Source organism: Lepisosteus platostomus, chromosome 21 (assembly GCF_059453375.1).
Source record: "Lepisosteus platostomus isolate fLepPlt1 chromosome 21, fLepPlt1.hap1, whole genome shotgun sequence".
Taxonomy (NCBI): Eukaryota; Metazoa; Chordata; class Actinopteri; order Semionotiformes; family Lepisosteidae; genus Lepisosteus; species Lepisosteus platostomus.
In genome coordinates, this window is record NC_142631.1 from 6,101,233 (window position 1) to 6,116,280 (window position 15,048).

Consider the following 15,048-nt stretch of genomic DNA (forward strand, 5'->3'; position numbering starts at 1 on the left):
AAATACGTACAGTAATACAAAATAAATATAAAATTAATACATAGGTGTGTGCAAAATATGCTCATAGTCACTGTAAAAACAATAAAAATATGTGCAAAATGTGTATAGGTATATACAGATTGAGTGTTCAAAAAAAGTACAATGGTGCAACATGCCGTCCAAAGACGAGAAAATGAAGGGCTAACAGTCCTAGCCTAGGGCAGCATTATACACCCTGACAGCCGCCGGGAGGAAGGACCTGCGTAAACGTTCCCTTGAACACCGTAGCTGGAGCAGTCTGTTGCTAAAAGTGCTCCGCTGCCTAAGTACAGTCCCATGAAACGGATGAGAGGCATTGTTCATGATGGCTGTGAGCTAGGTCAGCATTCTCCTCTCAGCCACCACCTCCAGGGGGTAAAGGCTCAGCCCCAACATAGAGCCAGCCTTCTTGATAAGTTTATTAAGCATATTTGCATCTCTTTTCATGATGCTGCTGCCCCAGCATACAACAGTGTAGAAGATGGCTGCTGCCACCACTGATTCATAAGAAATGTGTAGCAGTGTTCCACACACCAAAGGACCTGAGCCTCCTAAGAAAATAGAGTCGGCTCTGACTTTTCTTGTGCAGGGTGTCAGTGTTAACAGACCACTCCAGCTTATCATCCAGGTTACCCCTAAGTACTTGTAGGACTGTACCCCCTTTATGTCCTAACCCTGGATGTAAACAGGGTTCAGCAGAGACTTATTCCTTTGGAAGTCCATGACCGTTTCTTTAGTCTTGCTGGTGTTTAGCTGGAGATCGTTAAGATGACACCACTCCACAAAGTTGGTAATGAAGCTTCTATATTCTATATTGAATAGGAATGGAGCAAGGACAGTCCCCTGTAGAGCCCCAGTACTGCTAATGGCCTGTTTGAACACACAGCTCTGTAGCCGTACATACTGTGGCCTGCAGGTCAAATAGTCTATAAGGACAGCAGGTGAGTGTCCACCTGCGCCGCCCTTAGCTTATCTCTCATGCATGCTTATCTCATACATGCTCAGGCCTAGAAAGAAAAATCTGATACACTTTAGAGAACTAGTATCTTGCTTGGCAACTTGGACCGCATAACTTAAAGTTCATTAATGAAACTCAAGGAATCTGTTCACAAAATCATCAGGTCTGTTCCAAAATAGGAATAATATGTCACTTAACATTAATAAAATAAGTCATTTATCTGACTTTTGTAGCTAATGCTCTGAAGGCTACAGTACCTGTCCAAAAATCATTTCAAAGAAGAAAAAATAAACAAATTGCAGTTCATGAGCGTGTGGAAGTTAATATAAGTTATTTCTGTCTTTCAGGAATTTTATTTTCCTGGAGATTCCTTGTTTACATAGACAAGGAAATAGAAAACAAAGTTTTTTTTTCTTTATCATTTCTAAAACATTTAGTCATTATTAATGGGAACATCAGGTATCAGGACCCAGATCTAAATTACCTGAAACAATTAAAAACTGTTAAAATCAAAGAGGTGTGAAAAGTGATCTCAGATGTATTAACATTTAATTTGAAATATTATTAAATATTTAGGACATTTAGTGCTTTTCAAATACATATGCAGTACAGTCCAATTCGATTAATATAATCCCATACAATAAACTTGTGTCTATTCCATTTTTTGTTCTCTGCAAGATTATTAGATAATTTCTCTTGTCTTCGTATTAATCAGAGATGTTAACAAGGTTACAATTATGTTATGCCTTTAAAACAAGATGGTTCAACAATTAATATACTTAGCCCTTTTTTCAGTCCACTAGAAGTATATATAATTTCTTTGCATGAGTGAAATGGGAGCAGCTCCTAAAAAGCCATTAATGTAGAACAAAAAGTCAAAAACACCTCCATTAAATCTATTTGACTTTAGATGACATTAAATGGACTTTGAGCTGAAGTGATAAAGAAGAGAGGATTAAAGTTTTATTAAAAAAACTCACATAATGGTCATATATTAAAAGTTATTCACGGTAACATCAGTTTCTCTTCCAGCCCAAAAATAGTTTCCCCAACTGTTTCAGGAGAAAAAATATAAGAATATAAGATATGTATATTAGTCTTCACTCCATTAATACAAACAGAGGTAGCCTAAGGATTCTAACATATAAAAAACATTACATACTGGAAGTAAGTCTATAAAAGGTAGTAGTTCAGGTGGGTAGCTGCGTCAGCATGCGTAGGCTGCAAAGGAACAAGTAATAGGTTTATTCCATGCTGAAAAAAAGAAGAAAGAGAACACAACGTTTCGGCCGTGGAGCCTTCTTCAGGTGTGGTTGTGTTCTCTTTCTTCTTTTTTTCAGCATGAAATAAACCTATTACTTGTTCCTTTGCAGTCTATAAAAGATACACATATATAAAAGATACACATACAGATATGCACACAGTACTTTTCATATACACTTTCATATTTCTTTTTAAATGACTGTTCCTATATTTTAACACAGTCTTTTCCATTTTCTGATTATTTTCTTAGCAATGAGAATAAAATTAAATATAGAGAGTAAAATATAGGTACAGTACCACATTTGTAAAATATTATATGGTGGCACATTGAACTTGCTAATATTTCCAGTATTAATTCTGCTAGGAACATCATAAACTGTTTAAAAAGTTTGAAAGCTTAGAGACTTTCTATTAGAATGGACTTCACAGGGCAATTGGAGAAAAATATTAGCTATTCAAGCCATTAAAGGGATAATGAAGTCTCTTCATTATAACTAAGCTATAAAAAATAAATATCACCCAAGACAACCCTTGTAAAATGTTTCATGTCACAGTTCTGCCCTTTCCCTCAGCTGAAGAAATGCTACAGTATATTAAACTAGGTGTGGATATCAGTATTGTAAGAGTTGGTGAGGTTATCTGTTATATTTCTCTTTAGATTTACCACATTATCCACATCCCATTAATAGCTTCTGAAAAGACCACTCAAATCTGATTGTCACTGAGAGTACAGGGGAGGAAGTTAGTAATGCATAACAAAGCAAATGGAAGAAGCATCTCAATTACCCTAATGCAGTGGTTCTCAAACTTTTTGGACCAAGTACCACCCTTGATCAATCCTTAGCATCCAAGTACCACCTACAATTCATCTTCCCATAGGAACCACAGAAAATCCCAATGACCAACATGAGCGCACGCTCACACTCTCACATACACATATAATAAAAATAGAAACACTTTTAAAAATAACACTGAGCACTTACCATTTCAGTGAGGGGGGTGAGCTTGTTTAGTTGAGTAAAGCCTTGCAATGTCAGCAATGAGGACAGTGAGCTTCAAACGCAGATCTGGCTCAGCATCCATTTTGCTGCGGTACTTTGTCTTGATTGCAGTGAGAGCAGAGAAGCCTTTCTCACAAAGGTAAGTAGGACTTCAAGAGTGGATGTTTCGTGGTAAAGTGCCGCCTTAAATGTGCTGGCTTCATGCTTTCATTGCTGAGAATCTCACAGCACATGACACACTGTGGTCTTGGCTCTTCCTCTATCCCGGTGTTAGTAAATCCCAAATTTAGATCATTTGGATCGTACCGCTTTTTAGCCTTTTTCCGACGCTTGCTGACACTAGCAGGTTCAGCAGCAGAGTTTGTGTTGGTGGCCAAAGTACAGATGCAGCCATTCAAAGTGCACGGTACAGACGCGTACCAGAGGTAATTGGCTACAGCCTCGCACAAAATACCGCAGTACGTGATTGGTTGACTCATGGCACTCATGGTCTGTTGGTCGGTCGTAGAAAGATTTAAATGTCTTTACTGTGCCCATTTTAGTATTGAATATTTATATGGAATTTTACCACTGAAGGGAAATCTTAGTAGCTGAGCATAAAAAGAATAGGAGCATACTGTAACGCGTGTGAAGGCCATAAACGATATTAATTTTGGAACATAAACATACAGTATATGGCTGGTCTCGGTACTTATGGAATCTTATATTATACTTAGGGAATAAAATATGGAATCACGTATCTAAAGAAATTAATAACAATATAATTATATTCATGTACCACAACACAAGAATAGTACGATGTCTGTTGATAATGTTTGTAGGGCATTTTCAACACTCCTAATGTGACCTTGCCAGTGGCACTGTGGGTTAGGTTCCTGACTCCTACATCACACGTTGTGTGTTCGAATACAGCCGAAGCCATGACTTTTTTTTTAACAAACATTTCTTTGAAAAAATAAAACGTTTCCCTGGGTCAGAGATTAAATAAAACTTCACTTGCACCAAACAAATGTATATTTCTAAATATCACAACATTTAAATCACCTTTATTTAAAACCCATAAATAAAGCTGATACCGTTTAGACTTTTAATTATTTAAAACTGTATTACAGCAGCACAATGCACAATGCAACGTAAATCACTATCTTTGTCTTCTGCGTAATAATGTTCACCTCTCTGTCCAGCAAATTAACAATAGTAATAATAATTAACTTTATTGTACAGATGCAGCCATTCAAAATGGGTGGGGTATTTCGCGGTATACCCCGGTGGGCGTGTTGCATCAAAACGCAGCATCATGTGGTGTATCGCGTCATTTGACATCATGCCGGAAAGTATCCGGAATCACCTTGTAAAACCGCCAGGAGGAGCCAATAAAGCTTAACCTCTCATGTACAGCATTTGAGCCTTTAAATTTAAACTGTGTATTACAGCATGTTAGTCATCAGTCATTAAAAAGTTGGTATATTTTATGAAAGCAAGATTGCTCAGTTGGACAACAGGACACAACCTACCTTTATCAGAAATATTTATGCATCAAAGCCTTTACGGAAGATATTACTTATAGTATTAATAATGAATGACTTTGGACAAGCTGTAAACTCAAAGTATTACGCTGGTCCACATTCTTTCTAGCCGTCATTTTAAACGAAAATACTTTTAGTTTTTTCTTTGACAAACAGGACATTAGCTAGCCAATATGATAAAGGAATGATAAAGGAATGACTTTTTTTGCTAATTTCTTTAGCACATTTGTACAACCACATCGGTATTCCATTTCACCCTAAACATTTTAAGCATTGAAGTCTTTAACTAACATGTGGAATAGCATGATTATATTCGTGTACTGTGACATTTCTTTGAAAAAATAGAATAGCAATATTATGGACAATTAATTGACTTTTATATTTCTAAATATCACAACATGATCAAATTTAAGTCATTTTAATAACAATGAATAGTCACCTACGCATTACAATATAAACATTTATATTGTGTGGTGTCGCCGGGGGAAAATAGGCGTAAAAGAGTTTTAACTCACACCACACTGTTCTTCTGTGCTCTTCGTCCGTCTGTCTCCCCAAATCCGTTCCGCAATCCGTAGTCAGTATCCTTAAACAATCCAAGTTCCAAAATCTGTATGTCCACACTCCTCTGTGTCGTATCCAAGCCGTAATCCTAGTCAAAATCTGTATCCAATAGTCCGTTATTCTTAATTCTCTTCTAGCACACTCCTAATATCTCTCCTTCCTCCGAAACGCTTTCACCTTATCGGCTTCCACGCCGGCTCATTGCTTCTGGGGCATTTATATCCTGTTTCCTGATGTACTTCAGCTGTGTCTCCTTGTTTCGCTGCATGGGCTTTTTCCAATAGCGGGTCAGCTGGTTATCCTGGGTGGCCATCTTGACCAGGTCAATATCGAGTATTTTCAGTGTTTCGTTCTGGAAATACCGGTTATAAATTACCCTTCCCCGGGTCCTCTTACATTCCCTCCCCCTGAGATCAGCCCCGACCTCGGGCGATCTAGAAAAAAATAAACAGTGCATTCAGGAGAGGGCGTCTACATTTCCTTGTTTCCTTCCGGGTCAATATACTGTTTGGAATTGAAATCTTTGCAGACTAAGACCCCATCGTGTAATTCTATCATTTTTATTCATGTTAATGGCGCATGATCTGTGTATAATATAAATCGTCTTCCCAATAAATAATACCTCAAATAGTTTAGGGCCCATTTGATTGCTAGACATTCTTTCTCTATCATAGAATATTGCTTTTCGGCCAGATTCAACTTACGGATGATATATAGAATAGGATGCTCCAGTCCTTCAATTTCTTGCGAGAGTATGGCTCCAATTCCAGTGTCCGAAGCATCAGTTTGTACCATGAAAGGCTTATTGAAATCTGGTACCTGTAAGACGGGTTGAGAAGAGAGAGTTGCTTTTAAGTCTCAGAAGGCCCTCTCTTCCAAGTCGGTCCATTTTATTTTCTCCAGACAGCTCATCTTCGTCAGGTCGTGTAGAGGGGCGGCCATGGAGGCAAACCCTGGAATGAAACGTCAATAGTAACTTGCCAGTCCCAAAAACGTTCAAATTTGCTTCTTGGTAGCTGGTTTGGGCCAGTTCTTAATTAACTGTACCTTCTGATCTTGGGGCATGATCAATCCTCTCCCAATCGTATAACCCAGATAATTGGCTTCCCTAGCCCCCAGACAACATTTATTTGGGTTGGCTGTTAATCCTGCTGCTCGCAATGCTCCAGTCACTGCTTCCAGGTGCTGTAGATGTTGTTCCCAGGTCGTGCTGTGGATTACGACGTCATCCAAGTAGGCGGCTGCAAAATCCCGATACAGTCTCAGAATTCGATCCATCAATCTTTGAAAAGTTGCGGGAGCGCCATGCAAACCGAAGGGTAGGACCCTATACTGATATAGTCCCTCAGGTGTGGCAAAAGCAGTTGCACTTGCCAATATCCCTTTGTAAGATCAAGGGTGCCAATGTATCGAGCGTTACCTAATCGCTCGATTAGTTAATCTATACGGTCATGGGGTATGCATCAAACAGCGAAATCTCATTTAACCTTTTGAAATTGTTGCAAAATCTAATAGTTCCATCCGGCTTGGGGATCAGAACTATCGGGCTAGCCCACTCACTATGGGATTCCTCGATTATTCCCATCTCCAGCATTTTTCCCACCTCTTCTTTAAACAATTTCCTTTTGGCTTCTGGTACTTGATACGGGGGTAGCCTTACCTTTTTCCCTGATTCCGTGACGATCTTATGTTGTATAAGATGGGTTCGACCAGGTGTCCGGGAAAAAACATCTTTGTTTTGGGTTAGGAATTCTTGTAGTTCCTGTTTCTGTGCCGGAGCCAGGTCTCCCATGGCTACCGCACCCGTTTCTTCTTCCAGAGGGTCTGGGGAAAAGTGGGTGAGCAGAACTTCGGAACCATGCCATTTCTTCAGCAAATTGACGTGGTAGATTTGATGCTGCCTTCTGTCATGTTGCTTGACCTTATAGTTGACTGGCCCCACCTTTTCCACCACTTCATAAGGCCCCTGCCAGGATGCCAGGAACTTACACTCTGGGGTTGGAACTAGAACCAGTCCACGTCCAATAGGCCCCGTGGTATCCGCGAGTATAATAATTCAAATGGGGAAAATCCGGTCGAGACATGCGGTACTTCTCGAACCGCGAACATGAGATACGGGAGCAGCTGATCCCAATTTTTCCCATCCTTTTGCATAGTCTTCCTAAGCATGCTTTTCAGGGTCTTATTAAAACGTTCTACTAGACCATCAGTTTGAGGGTGATAGACTGAGGTTCGGATCTGCTGCATACCCAGTAGCTTACATAAGTCTTGCATGACTTTAGACATAAAAGGTGTTCCTTGATCAGTTAGGATCTCTTTAGGTATTCCGACTCGAGCGAACAGCTCCCTAGCTATGTTTTTGGCGGTGGCAGCTCTCAACGGAATGGCTTCGGGGTACCTGGTAGCATAGTCCACTATTACTAAAATATACTGGTGACCTTTGGTGGTTCTGATCAGAAGCCCCACCAAATCCATCCCAATCCGTTCGAAGGGGGTTTCAATAATTGGGAGGGGAATCAAAGGATTTCTATAGTAGGGTTGTGGTGCACTTTTCTGACACTCAGGGCGTTCCCAACAATATTTCTCGATGGCTTTATAGATCCCTGGCCAAAAGAACCTAGAGAGGAGCCTCTCGGACGTCTTCTTTACCCCCAGGTGTCCGTCCAGGAGGTTGCTATGGGCCAAGTTGAGGAGCTTCATCTGGTAGGCCCAGGGAATAAGGAGTTGTTCCACTTCATCCTGTCCCTTCTGCTGCACCTGATAGAGGAGATTATTCTTTGTCATAAAATATGGGTAACTCACCGTATTAGGATCAGTACACCACTTTCCATCAATTATCTTGAAATGCCCCCACGCATGTCTCAAGTTTCCATCTTCTAATTGGGCCGCCCAAACTTACCACGACGTTCTGGGGGTTCCCAGTCCGGTAAATCCATATTTTCAAACTCAACTCCAAGTTCAGCTCCGCCTTCTTGTGGGTCCGTCTCATCAGGGTCATCGGTAGGGGCGTCCCTCCAGTCTTCCGGGCAGGGGATTGGTCTTAGCCTAGCTGTTTGGACCGTGTTCCAAATCTGGAGGAAATGGGGACAGTCTCGTCCCAGTACGACAGGGTATGGCAACTGCTCAACCACTCCTACCATTGAATGGTAGGTCCCCTGTTCTGTAGAGATGCTCAATTCTACCGTCGGATAGATCTTGGTGTCCCCGTGAATGCAAGTAATAGGTATTCCCTCTGTTCTCGGAATCTCCAGTTCTCCCGGAAGTATTGTAGGGGTCACCAGGGTCACAGTACTGCCAGAGTCCAACAAGGCCTCGACGGGTTCTCCCCCTATCTCAGCTTTCGTAAGATGGGGATCCTCGCAGGTCGGGACCCGTGCTGTAAGGTAGTTACATTTGGCTTCACCTCTGGGGTCTACCTGCATGGGTTCGGGCAGGCCGGGGCAATAGCTGGCTAAATGCCCTTCTTCCTGACAATTAAAACTTCACCGGGTTTCTTTCCATGGTCGGGGCCTTGAGTCAGACCTCTCCCGAAGGGGTTTTTTAAATTGTATAGGTTCCCTATAATCAGTATGCTTTATTGGCCGATACTTTACTTCAGTTTCCAGACTCTTGGGGCTTCTTCTCTCCTCCTTCCGAAAGTCCCCTTTTTCCTCCCTAATCAGGGCCTCTGTGGCATGGTGTCTGTCCACCAAGTCCACGGCCTGATCTAGTGTCTGGGGATCCCCTTCACTTACTTTCCTTTTCAGGTGAACAGGCAGACTCCTCACAAAGTGATCCAACACCACCCTTTCTACCACCTGTCCTGGGTTTAATTCTTCTGGCTGGAGCCATTACTTTGCGAGATGTACCAGGTCAAACATCTGAGACCTCGTAGGCTTGTTCACCTGGTATCTCCAATTGTGAAACCGGACTGCTTGTATCGCCATGGTTACCCCTAGTCTTGCCAATATCTCCTTTTTCAGAGTCTCATAATTCTCTGCATCTTCCTCTTTTAAATCATAATATGCTTTTTGGGCTTCTCCAATTAAATAAGGGGCTACTCTCCCGGCCCATTGCTCTCTGGGCCATGCATTTCGAGATGCAGTTCTTTCAAAGGTGGTTAAATACGCTTCCACATCATCAAGCTCTGTCATCTTTTGTAGCGCAATTTGTTCCGCCGGAGCGGTGTCTCTCCCTGCTACCGGGGCCTGCCGGATTTCTTCCCCTAATCTGTGCAATTCTGCGGATACTAATTTTTGCTCCTCTATAATTCGTTCGTTAGTTTCGCTTTGGATTTGGTTCGCCTCCCATTGCGCTTCAATAGCTTCTTGCTGTCCCTTTAATGCCTGAAATTGGGCAAGGGTGGCCTGGGACAACTGCTGTATTAATTGTTCCATGGTTTTTCTTCACACACGCAAAGCGAAACCCGCACGCACACAAAAAAAAAACTTGCTTTCTTTGATTCTCAAACCCGAGCGGGAGCTGCCCGCATCCTCCACCAATTGTGATGTCGCCGGGGGAAAATAGGCATAAAAGAGTTTTAACTCACATCACACTGTTCTTCTGTGCTCTTCGTCCATGTGTCTCTCCAAATCTGTTCCGCAATCCGTAGTCAGTATCCTTAAACAATCCAAGCTCCCAAATCCGTATGTCCACACTGCTCTGCGTCGTATCCAAGATCCTAGTCAAAATCCGTATCCAATAGTCCGTTATTCTTAATTCTCTTCTAGCACACTCCTAATATCTCTTCTTCCTCCAAAACGCTTTCACCTTATCAGCTTCGGCACCGGCTCATCGCTTCTGGGGCATTTATATCCTGTTTCCTTATGTACTTCAGCTGTGTCTCCTTGTTTCGCTGCATGGGCTTTTTCCAATAGCGGGTCAGCTGGTTATCCTGGGTGGCCATCTTGCCCAGGTCTATATCGAGTATTTTCAGTGTTTCGTTACGGAAATACCGGTTATAAATGACCCTTCCCCGGGTCCTCTTACAATTGATTTAAATCACGTTTTGATTTAAATCGCAAACGCGTGTTTAAATATATGTGTTTTTTGATTCACAATCAGACAAATGCAACATAAATTGATATCTTTGTCTTCTAAGTATCTTAATAAACTTTCAGCATAGCTTTCTTCCCGTTTAGATTTATTTTTCTTGGGATCTTGGGATCAAACGTGAAAAGATTAGATTGTTTTTATTTTTTAAATACATTTTAGAAAAGTGTAATCTATACTAAAAAGCTGTACACCACCTGCTATAAAGATACATATGATAATACTTTTGGGCTCGGATAGGACGGACACAAGAACTCAGACTTGCGGAGTTAAATCTCAACAAAACAACAACAAATCTCAATATCTTGTACAAATTATTCGTAATACAAACCATAAATAGCCCACAAACTCTCTCAAATTCCCCCAATTATCATAATCCCGCCCCTTATGCAAAACCAAACCCTCCTCCCATCCGAGTTTATCCTCTTAATCATAAACAAAATCCACCTCAATTTTCAACATCAAGCATTACACAAAATCAATACCTCAACACTCTATTCTCAACAACGATAATTCACAAACAGCTAGAACATGTAACTCCACATTCCCAAATAGACCTAATTTCCATTTCCCCGCCCCTTATGCAAAACCAACATCCCTCCCCTGTTCTCTCTCTCCACTGGCGTTTGTAATCGTTTTTATTTTTAAATAAATTTTAGCAAAGTCATGTATTTAAAAAATCTAAAGATTTCTATATTTATGTCTTTATTTAGTGGTTTCATTAGTGACAAAGGCTAAACTTTCTTGGAAAAATGTCTTTTATGTAAACCATGTTTGCTATTAAGTCATTTAGGGCTAGAATATGTTCATTGTCTTCCAATGAAAGAAGGGTTCCTTTCACCGTAGTCGGGTTGACATTAGAAGCTTGCCACGCCCGGACTGTTACACCAATGCATTAGCATGTTAAAGCAATTTCATTGAGGAGCCTAGCTTTCTTAACTAGTAAGTACTTACTGGGTGGTTTTGGAGGGGGGGAGGTGTCTTTCGCTGGAAATCTCGCCCTCTTCTACTTTGAAAATACCTGTGAAACCGGTTTAATTCGTCACAGCCAGCACTCCCGCAGAGAGGGGGGTTGTACTTGCAGTGCATCGGTATAGATGGGAAAGCCAGAGCCGACCGCTACGCTGCCCACGTGTTATGCTCTTCGTTAATGTCTAAGCCGGAACACATCATTATATCTCATTTTGTATTTCTATAAAAAAAAATCGTTTGCCCAGTCTAACACTATTGTTGTTATTGTTTTTATCCTGTAAAGCGCTTTGAGGAGCCACCTTTAAAGGCGCCATATACAGATGCAGCCATTCAAAGTGCGCGGTACAGACACGTACCGGAGGTAATTGGCTACGGCGTCGTGCATCGTGACGCGCGATGACGCAAAATACCGCGGTACGTGATTGGTTGACCGACAGGGGCACTCGTGGTCCGTTGGTCTGTCGTAGAAAGACTTACTGTAAACATCTTTACTGTGCCCGTTGTAGATATTGAATTTTACCACTGAAGGGAAATCTTAGTAGCTGAGCATAAAAAGAATAGGAGCATACTGTAACGCGTGTGAAGGCCATAAACGATATTAATTTTGGAACGTAAACATACAGTATATAGCTGGTCTCGGTACTTTAAAGAAAAAAATACACACCAGTATTCCATTTCTCCCTAAACATTGTAAGCTTCGAAGTCTTTAACTAACATGATACTGGAGTCAACAAGCATACTTTTAGAATTTGATTAAAACGGAATATAATATGGAATCGCGTATCTCAAGAATTTAATAACGGTATGATTATATCCGTGTACTGTTGCAGGGCTGTGTAGGGCTGTTTCGCCTGGCTGTTCATGCAAGCTGTCTTGTAGCCTACTGGTCTAGGTGTGTGACTAACAACTGGCAGGTTGTGTGTTCGAATCCAGCTGGTGCTGGACTTTTCATTTTTATTTATTTATTTTTTAATCGCGTAACATAAACATATTACCGTATGCAAACTGTACTGTATACAGTATGTATATGTATATTTAATGTCTTAACTGTGCCCGTTTAATTGAATTTAAAAAAATTATTTAACACGAACATTAAGCTGTTTACATCTTCCGCCTGAGAACAGTCACCCGTTGCTACCCAACGCAGAAACACAGCCACTAACTAGCAAAGAGAGGACATTAGCTACCCAATATGATAAAGAAATAAATGATTATTTTGTTTATTTCTTTTGCACATTTATTTGAACATTTCCATCGATTGTACAAGCACTTGGAAACTGTCCAATCCCTAGTTCATCAGGCATTTTACCGGTCTGGCGCCGGTCTGTGTCTTCCAGGATATAATGCCAGCGAACTCTTGTTTTTATGTCCACTATAACAGACAATCTCCTTTGCTTTTAACCGAGCGTTTTATAATTTCCTAAAATGAAAATGATTTACTTTATTTCCCTCACGGGCTCAATAAAAGTATCTATCATCTGTCTAAACTATGGGACAGAATTCTGGGGTCTCCCCATACCAGAGATTATGGTAGGGCTTCAGAATGGTGATTGGCTGACACCATCTGACACCCCTCTGATTGGAGAAAAAAGACGTGCTGGTTTGCTATACATACTGTACCAGGAAGAGGATTTCTTTCTATTCAAAACGTGTATTTTAAAAGTTTAAGAAGTAAAAACCTTACAGCGTACACAGATTTCTAAACTGATCAGGATCATTATCTTTGTCTTATGCATAATAATGTTCACCACTCTGTCCAGCAAATTAATAATAAACTTTATTTTATATAGCGTTTTAAACGAATAAGTAATTAGATTGCTCATAAACCTAATCACTTGCTTTTTCTTTTTATTTAGGCTCAGATTTCAACTATAGATCGTATTATTAATAACCATAATAACAACCAACCAACAAAAACAACCATATAAACATAATACCAACCAAAAACATAGCTAACAACCACAATACAAAATCAAATAATCAAACCATTTTACTCTCGCAAAGTCCTCCAATTATCATAATCCTGCCCCTTATGCAAAACCAAACCTTCCTCCCATCCCAGTTTATCCTGTTTATCATAAACAAAATCCACCTCAATTTTCAACATAAAGCATTACACAAAATCAATACCTCAACACTCCATACTCAACAACGATAATTCACAAACAGCCAGAACATGTAACTACACATTCCCAAACAGACCTAATTTCCATAGCCCCGCCCCTTATGCAAAACCAACATCCCTCCCCTGTTCTCTCTCTCCCCTGGCGGTTGTAATTGTTTTTATTTTCAAATAAATTTTAGCAAAGTCATGTATTTTAAAAATCTTAAGATTTTTATATTTATGTCTTTATTTAGTGGTTTCATTAGTGACAAAGGCTAAACTTTCTTGGAAAAATGTCTTTTATGTAAACCATGTTTGCTATTAATTCATTCAGGGCTAAAATATGTTCATTGTCTTCTAATGAAAGAAGGGTTCCTTTCGCCGTAGTCGGGAGCCTAGCCTTTAACTAGTAAGTACTGTAGTTACTGGGTTTTTGAGGGGGGGGAGGTGTCTTTCGCTGGAAATCTCGCCTCCTACTTTGAAAATACCCGTGAAACCGGTTCAATTCGTCACAGCCAGCACTCCTGCAGAGAGGGGGGGTTGTACTTGCAGTGTATACAGTACAGGCGTTATGCTCTTCGTTAATGTCTGTGAAGTTTTATTTAATCTCTGAGCCATACTGATTCTTCTGGAAGCCAGTTTCCACCAGGGAGTAAAAAAAAAAACACACTATGGTATTCTCTCCAATGCAGTGCAGTTAAAAACATACCTCTGATGCTGCTCCTAAATGAATATCGTTTATGACCATTATAAGCTTTATGCTCCTTTTCTTTTTTCCAGTGGATTGAACAGGGAGAGGCATTTCATGATGTACTTTTCACTGATGAAACAACAGTGGCTCTGGAACAGTTTTCAACCAAGTCGTTTTATAAAAAGGGGAGATATGTACACATTACTGAAGCTAAAAGTTTAGCCTTTGTCACTAATGTAACCACTAAATAAAGACATAGAGAAATCCCTGCGTTACAGACTGTATATGGCTGGTATTGGTAGTTTAAAGAAAAAATACACACCAGTATTCCACTTTCTCCCTAAACATTTTAAGCATCAGAGTCTTACATGTGGTTATTTCGGAAACGTTTGTACGTGCTCCTTCTGACCATGTTACTGTTTACTGTTACTGACCATATTAAGTTTAAGTGCCTGTGGGCACTTTTCCTGTCCGTGGGGGGTGGACCGTCTTTCATTAGAAGGTTAGTCTGTTCTACTCTGAGAATGTAGAGGGGGTGGAAAGTGCCCGCGGTCATTTAATTAGTATTAAAATTCACACTGATTCCCTTGCGAAGATACTGACATAGGAATATTCGTGCGTGGTCAAAAAATGGCATAAAAACGACAAAGTGAAGGCTGTGAAAACATTCACAATGTACTTTATACACAAAGCAAATATACCCCCCCCCCTCTCTCAATTCAATTCAAGCTGCTTTATTAGCATGACAGATGGGTACAATCAGTGTTGGGTATTTACTTTGCTTTGAGATGCCACTTTTAAAGGTGATATATAAAATCAAGGCTTTAACTTGCTTTAACTCCGCAAGTCTGGGTTCTTGTGTCTGTCCTATCCGAACCCGAAAGTATTACAATATGTATCTTTATAGCAGGTGGTGTACA

The 15,048-nt window shown here is 40.5% G+C and overlaps 1 pseudogene; it reads right to left on the reverse strand.

Moving 5' to 3' along the window:
* Positions 1-8,328, reverse strand: part of LOC148643977 (uncharacterized) — a 58,641-nt pseudogene extending 50,313 nt beyond the window's left edge.
* Between the last annotated feature and the right edge of the window lie 6,720 nt (positions 8,329-15,048).